Raw genomic sequence first — 6,783 nt, 5'->3', positions numbered from 1 at the left:
GTCTCTTCTTGGTTCGGCCATGTCCTACTCTGTTTGGATTGTGGAATGGGAGTTTAATTGAGCTGGGTTCTGGGCTTGGTACCAAATAGCAACAGTTTCTGCTGTCCTCGCCCGGGCCCCAGGGCAGGACTTTGGGCTTGCTTTCTCCCAGGACTCCCGGCTCTGCACCTGCCCAGCTCTCTCAGTGTGTCCCGCCAACTCCTGCTGGATTATCCCTTTCCCTGGGGTCACGAGCACTCTGCTGTCGCTGAGTTTCAGGGTTTGCTGTTTGTTCTGTTTGCTCATTGTGCAATTCTTAAAACATTTCTCACTGGCAAATGGTCTTATGGGGTAAGGGCTTGCAAGTATTGTCTGTACATTGGAAAGAAATGACAGCGAAAGATTGGCAAATTGAGAAAAACAGAACACCGAGGAGCCCCCCAGATTATGGGGTAGCTAACTCTCCCCTCAGTCTCATCTGGTCCTGGGTACAGCTCAGCCCTGACACTAGGCATGTCCTTGATGATGCAGGGCAGGAGGGACTGAACCTGTTGGTACAGCACGGCCTATGGGCTCTAGTTAGCGCATAGCAGTCTCTTCCCACGCGTTATACTCCAAGAGCAGAACTGGTTGCTGGGCCTAGTGGCCCACGTGCCTGTATTACCAGCAACCTGGAAGTCTCAGGTAGGAAGTTGGTAAGTTGAAAGTTTACCCAAGTTGCAGAGTGAGTTCAAGGTCAGCCTGGGCAAATAACAGAGGCCCTGTCTCAAAAGGAAAAGCAAATAGAAGAGCCAGCAAGATGGCTCAGTAGGTAAAAAGTGCTTGCCACTAACTCTGACAACTTGAGTTCGATCCTCAGAACCACCTGAAGAGAGAACAAGCAGACTGCTGAAGAGAGAATGAGCAGACTGCTGCAAGTTACCTTCTGACCTTTGCATGCACGCACCTGAGCACCCTCCCCAGCTAAATAAACAAAATTACTTTTTCCTATTTAAAAAAATTATATAATGTGTTTTGAGTCTATTCTCCCCAACTCTTCCCCACATCCCTCCTCAACCAACTTCTCTCTCCCAAGAAACAAAAACTCAAAGCAAGCAACAAAACATCCCAACAAGAAAAAAGAAAATAAGTAAATGAGTAAAAACACAGAGAAAAAACATGGGCCTGGGGCCTGCTTTGGTGTGTATGGTTGATATACCAGTATACTGCCATGCCGTTAGAGAACATTTATTTTCTTTTTCCTATCAGGCATCCATTGCAAATAGCTTCCTAATAACATTTTGGTAAGGGGTGGAACTTTGTGTCCACTTCCCTTTGTCCCTGAGTGATTGTGTGTGGTTTGAACTTGTGCAGGTCTTGTGTGGGCTGTCAAAGTCTCCGAGTTCCTACATGCATCCGCCCCATCGCGTCTGGAAGATACCATTTCCTCGGAGTCATCCTCCACCTCTGACTCTTACATTCTTTCCATTTCTTCTAAGTAGAACTCTGACCTTGAGGGGAGGGGTTTAGTAAAGATATCCCATTTAGGACTGAATGCTCCAAAGTCTCCAGCTCTGCATATTGTCCTGTTGCGGGTCTGTCTTCATTACCATCCACTGCAAGAAGCCACTTCTTTGATGATGGCGGGTGATGCCCTGACCTGTGGGATGGATATATATATATATATATATATATATATATATATATATATATCATTAGGAGTCATTTTATGGCTATGTTCTTTAACAGAATAATAGCGATGGGTTTTCTCCCAGAACCCACAACCCCTCTAGTTTCAGTTTCTTGGCTGTTTTAACCATGTCAGGCATGGGTTCCATCTCATGGAGTGAGCCTTAAGTCTGATCAAAAAATGTCTCCTCCCGTGACATTTGTGCCACCACTGTACCAGGATATTCTGCAGGAGGTTGCTGTCGGAGGTCACAGGGTTTGCAGCTGGTGATGCTGATGACTGTTTTCCCTCAGTACCCTGTGGAGCACCGTCCAGGACCGCAAACGCTCGTCAGCGGGAGTGAAGCCGCTAGTTGGACGGACGTAGTCATCACAGTTTCCTCAGAAATTGAAAATTTTAATTAAAAAAGTTTAAGCGTAGAGAGGGCTGGTGATCCGTAGTTCAGTGGTAGCACACTTGCCTATCTGGCATAAGCAAGACCCTAGCTTTAGTCACCATTACTGTCCGGGAAAACATTCCCTGAGGTCATTCATTTGTTCCTTAAACACCGAAAGCAAGAATGCTGGTTCTTCCCCAGTCCCTGGGCTGGGTAGCAAAAACAGTGATGGACTTGGCCTCCGAGCTATCCATTAATTTTATTAATTTATATTTTTCCCAAGACCTCCAGAAAGAAGCTAAGATGTGGGTGGACTGTCTGTCCCCACCTCACGCCAGCTCGCTGTCCTGGGTGCCATTGCCCCCTTTCCCACTTTTTCAAGACGCTTCTCTGTAGGGAGCCACAGGGCACATTTCTGCCCCTTCCTCCCCAGCTCCCGCCACTAGAACGAGTGTTCTAGTGTTCCATGTAGGAAGTCAGAGTCATGGAACTCCCCTTCGAGGGTTCTTCTGAGTAACTTTCGGAGCAGGGCTCGGCAGTATCATGTTCTTAATTTGCAGCTGGTTTCTGTTGGAATCGCAGCCTGGGCCTTGCTTGCCTCTGGGGTTTTGCTCCGAATGTCCTGTCACATTCAGAATGAAGATCCGGGACCTCTGTTCTGGCATCTTCTGGGATGCCAGAGACGGCAGAGACAAAGAAGGACAAAGCTGTGTCCATGGCAGAGTTCTGTGGCCGCTAGTGGTGATTGGAAGCGCAGGGACATTGGTCCAGCTCAGCGTCAGGGTCATTGGAGCTCACCTGGGCGGCCCTTGGACCGAGTCTGGAGAACAAAGTGTAAGTGGCCCCTGACATAGAGAAGAGGCACTCCAGAAAGAAGGCCCACCTCAGCCAAAGACAGGGCTTCAGATGCTCTTGCTGACTGGAAAGCTGAAGCAGGCGCAGGAAGGGCGAGACTGCAGTCTAGTGACAGTTGTGGAAAGAGAAGGCCTTGCAGGTGGGTGGGGGAGCGTGGACGAAGGGCCTGGGTTGAGACATAGAGGCAGAACTCTCGGGATTTTTTGAAGCCTGTTCCTAGAGGATCTTGCTCTCCCTTGGGAGCCTGAAGGGAGCCCAAAGGCAAAGGGGTGAGATAAGCATGCCTTCTGAACTCATGGTCTCGGCGAGGAGAGGTCATGAGGGGAGAGGGGACAGTAGCCTTTGAGGTGAGCAATCCTGAGCCGTCTGCTGGTCTAGGCACTGACGGTGGCTGGTCCCAGGACAACACCTGGTAGGACAGGAAACACATGTAGGCAAACAGGCTGCAGAGGCCCAGAAATCATGGCCACTTTAGAGACATCCCAGCCCCCTGTGCCTGTCAAGCTGCCTATGTTCCTTTCCTTTAGCTTGGCTCACGAAGCATGATGGGCTTCTCTGAGGGTGAGATGCTGGTCCCTGGAGGGGCCTAGAAGGGCTGAGAAAATACTTTGGCTGCAGAGTTTCAGGCTCTTTCACCACCTGGCTGTGGCAAAACCTTCTCCTGGCTTTCTCCCTCCCCCTCCCCTATTACCCAAGACCATAGCTTCCCCTTACCTGTGTACCTACCCTTGGCCGCGCACACTCTTATGATGTAATAGCCCCCATCATCAGATACTCAGCTGTTTTATTCAGTGGCCGCTCAACTTCAAGTTGGGAGAGGCACATAAACGCCCCCGTTACTTCCTGGTCAGTCTTCCTTTTATACTTCCCTTGTTAAGATGTCTTCTGCCCTGGGAGTTCCTTGAAGGCAGAGGATCGTTGTGCAATAGTTTGAGCCGGCAAACTCTTGCAGGCTTGGGGGTGTTCGCATGTCTAGCTAGGCTGCTATCCTGCTTGGAAAGTCCAACAACTTTTAGACATGAATGAATAACACAAGCTGTCCCCCTCCACCCATCTAGAAATAGAAGACACAGTGGTGTTGGGGGCGGATATTGGAGTGCTTCCGGGCTGTTGCACAGTGTGCCAGTTCACATGAGTATTGGGAGACCTGCACGATAGCAATTATTGAAGGCATTCGTCTCTCTGTGGCTCCGGTAAAACAAGAGCAGGTGTCTGCCAAAAGATGTGCACGAGGATGCTCCTAGCACCTGCAGCCGTCATATACCAGACACGGAAGTAAATGTCTCTCTGCAGGAGAGAGAAGCGTAGCTGGTGGCATATTCATACACAGGAATACTATTTGGCAATAACCAAGGAACCAAAGTGCCAGGGCACTCACGGCACAGGCAACTTCCGAACTGCTTGAAGCCAGAAGCCAAGGAACCTAGGTTGCATAGTCCAGCTGTCAGAGGCTGGTTTACCTAGAACAGAAACCAGTCTGGCCCTCTGACCAAGGGTGTGATGTTGACTAGGCAGGACACACACAAAGGAGCCTTCTAGGATGCAGGAAACATTCTCTGGTTTGGTGTGGGTGGTGATTACAAGGGTGAAGGTCTACACAAATAAACCATCAGTCATGCGCTTAGGTATTGATTCCGCTGTAGGAAAGTAGCTTATCAAAGGGCTTCTGAGACTCTGATTAGCTTCCTTAAGCTCCACCGTAGCCTTTTCAGTAGAATCAGGGAAGCCCACATGCCGACGTTTTCTTCAGAGACCCAGAGGATTCTAATTTATAGATGGAGAGGCCCAGAGCAAAGCAACCCACGGTTGCACGCCAAGCAAGCCAGTTGCTTGTCTGGGTCTGATGGGGTCTGGGAGCAGACTCCGTTCTCAACTGTGGGGTGGTGGACACCACACAGAGGGCAGCACCGGTGACCCCTCCTCCCTCAGCAGCGACCTGGCCCCCAGCTCTTTCTGTGCTTCCTGGAACCTGCCTTCCCCAGACGCTGTTCCCAGCACTTAAGGCTGAGAGCTAAGCCATTCCTCCACTCCAGGAAAATATTTGTTCAGGGACTTGGCACCCGCAGAGGAGGAAATCAAAGCCACTTTGGAACTGAGCAGGCGGCCTGCTGCCGGCTGCTTTGTCTGCCCTTGCAGACTACCTCGGCGCTGCTTGTGTCTAGGGCAGGGAAAACGAGTGCCACCTTGCAGAGAGGCCGGTGTCAGCCCTTCATTTAGTGTTGGGTCACCAGCCAGTTCCGCCAATCCAGACTGGCAAAGCCTCCTCCACGCCAGGCTGGGTGCTGGGCTTGACCTTGCTCTCCAGGCTGGAGTAAGGGAGTGAGAGAGACCAGTCAGTGGAAGCCATGCTGTGGCAGGAAGAGCACGGTGCCACTAGGAACCAGGCAGGGTGATTCTGTCCCTGGGGGCAAGTGTGAGATGTACCCCGAGTCAGCTGTGGAAAGAGGAGATGGCAGAGTGCAGGGGGCATCTGGGAGGGAATATGGAGCAGCACAACACGGGCAAAGGTCCCGAGTCAACAATGCCCCACTTCTTGGGAAGTCAATGGCATCGGCTAGGTTTGCAACCAGGAGTCCAGGGAGGGGGAACTGGAGAAAAGGTCGCAGGGAGCCTCCCATGATACCAGTTTGAGAGTGTGTGGACTTTATCTCCAGGGCAGAGAGGGAGGTGGCTCTTGCAAAACATTTAAACACATTGATTTCTTTTGAGTCTTTTTTTTTTTTAATATAGAAAAGTGTAAGAGATAAAACTAGCCGATCATGGTGTCGCAGGCCTATAATCCCAGTTATTCCAAAAGGGGAGACAAAAGGAACTGCAAATATGAGGTCAGCCTGGGTAACTTGGGGACTGCCTGTTTAGAAGTGGGGGAGGGGAGGAAGGAAGACCGAGACAGAATGAAAGGAAGGAAGGAAGGAAGGAAGAAAAGAGGGGGAAGAAAGGAGTGGGAAGGGAGGCAGGCAGGCATGGAGTTCGGTGGTACAGAGCTTGTATAGCACAGACCAGGCCTTAGGTTTAAGCAGGAGTATGAGAGAGGGGCGGGGGAGAAGAAGAGGAGGAGAGAAGGGAGGGAGGAAGAGGAATGGATGGAGACAGGGCTAACCTTATCTCAGTCCCACCATCTAGATACTACATGATGACATTTGAAAGGTTAAAAATACTTGTGGGCACGTGACTAGAAGTTCAAACAGAGCAAGAAAGTACAAATAGCAAGCGAACTCTGCCTCCCCACCTGTGGCTCAGGCCAAAGGCAACTTCCTTTAATGGGGTTTCAGGGTACATTTCCAGAATGTTTTTTCCATGCATGTTCCTGCGAGGGTAAGCCTATGCTTTTAAAACTTGCACAAAACGGCCAGCTCTCTACACAGGAGATCTGTGTGGTTTCCTTTAGCATGCCAGCACCTGCGGAGGGCTCCACCCTGTTCTCATAATGACTGTGGAGAACCCTCTGTGATGCAGATAGACTGACGCCATCCCAATTCCTTCTCCTGGCGGATGCCGGCTTAGCAGGCCAATGCTGCTTTCCTTGGGCAGTACCACACACAGCTTCCTGAACTACCATGACCACACACACTTGAGGAGTCCTTCTAGCCAGGGGTCCCGGAGGGGTGGGAGGGGATGTTCTTCACACCTGTCTTCTGAAAAAGGGACCAGCATCTTATAGTCGTCGCGGTGCCCAGACTGCAGCAAGAGTTTCAGAGTCATCACCACACCTTATCAAATGGTCCCATCTGTTTTTGTGTGGGGTGGAGATGGCATCACGGGTCTTTTCATTCAACAGGAAAGTGAGGAAAACATGTTTGTTTAATTGCAGATGAAGTGAGGAACCTCGTCACATTTTTTTACCATTCATGTTTCTGTGTGTGTGTGTGTGTGTGTGTGTGTGTGTGTGCGCGTGTGTGCATGT

Source organism: Myodes glareolus, chromosome 6 (assembly GCF_982192425.1).
Source record: "Myodes glareolus chromosome 6, mMyoGla1.1, whole genome shotgun sequence".
Lineage (NCBI taxonomy): Eukaryota > Metazoa > Chordata > Mammalia > Rodentia > Cricetidae > Myodes > Myodes glareolus.
The sequence above is the reverse complement of the archived record's forward strand: the minus strand, read 5'-3'. Positions refer to the sequence as shown.